This window comes from Meles meles, chromosome Y (assembly GCF_922984935.1).
Source record: "Meles meles chromosome Y, mMelMel3.1 paternal haplotype, whole genome shotgun sequence".
NCBI lineage: Eukaryota > Metazoa > Chordata > Mammalia > Carnivora > Mustelidae > Meles > Meles meles.
In genome coordinates, this window is record NC_060088.1 from 42,329,169 (window position 1) to 42,330,454 (window position 1,286).

Sequence of the window (1,286 nt, forward strand, 5' to 3'; positions counted from 1 at the left end):
CAGCGGGCAAGATGGGCCGGTGGTGCGCCCTCGGCGGACTGGAGAGGCCTAGGACTGCTGGCATGGCCGGACCCGCTGCTGTGTTGAATCCTCTGGGCGGACTGCATGGACCCAACCTGTTTACCTCTTAATGGTTTCACGCCCTCTTGAACTCTCTCTTCAAAGTTCTTTTCAACTTTCCCTTATGGTTCTTGTTGACTATCGGTCTCATGCTGGTATTTAGCCTTAGATGGAGTTTACCACCCGCTTTGATCTGCATTCCCAAGCAACCTGACTCTGGGAAGACCTGGGCCCAGTGCGCCGGGGGCAGCTACCGGCCTCACACAGTCCTTGGGCTGGGCCTCGATCAGAGGGACTTGGGCCCCCCCAACCGGAGCGGCGCCAGGGAGTGGGTCTTCCGTACCCCACATTTCCCACGCCCTGCCGCGGGGCGGGGATTCGGCGCTGGGCTCTTCCCTGTTCACTCGCTGTTACTGAAGGAATCCTGGTTAGTTTCTTTTCCTCCACTGACTAATATGCTTAAATTCAGCGGGTCGCCAAGTCTGATCTGAGGTGGTGTCCCTGAGGGCGCGCCACGGGGGCTCGAGAGGGGCATGGCACGAGGCAGGGAGAGGGGATGGAGAGAGGCACGGGCTGAAGGAGGACCCGGCACTGGAAGGCCACAGCTGACGCCCTTGGACCCGGCCTCTGGCCCAGCCCCCCACGCCGAGGGAGGGGGCTGAAAATGCGGGCGCGGGCGGGGAGCATGGGCCGGCGGCACAGACGGGAGCCCTGCTGGGCTCTGAGGAGGGGGAGGGGGAGACGGCGGAGTGGGGAACCACCAGGGCAGGCTGAGCGTGGCACAGGCACGCATGGGGGGAGGCGAGGGCTGGGGTTGGAGGGAGCACGGGCACGAAGCCCTGGCAGTGGGGAACAGTGATTGCCCCGAGCGCCGTCCCTCACCCCACCACACCCCCCACCGCCACCGCCCATGGCACCGCCACCCAGGCTCCTCTCCTCCCTCCTTCACTGAAGCCCCCTCGCGCAACCGCTGCACAGCTGCGGGGCCCCGCGACGGACAGCGCAGCACCCGTCCTCTCTATATGACAACACCCTGTTGACACCCCACCCTGACACACCGCGGGCTCGGGGCACGCGGCACGGCCGCAACCCGGGGGAAGGCTTGCAGCGGCGGGCGGCACCGAGGTGTCCCTTGGGCCACCGCCAGGGCACGCGTCCCCGGGGAGCGGCCCCGCAGGCATGACTTGGCCTCAGCGCGAACTGCCCCGACAGGGCAAAGGCTGGGA

At 66.4% G+C, this 1,286-nt stretch overlaps 1 pseudogene; it reads right to left on the minus strand.

The window, feature by feature from the left end:
• LOC123935969 overlaps window positions 1-556 on the minus strand; it is a 3,839-nt pseudogene extending 3,283 nt beyond the window's left edge.
• Window positions 557-1,286: the final 730 nt, after the last annotated feature.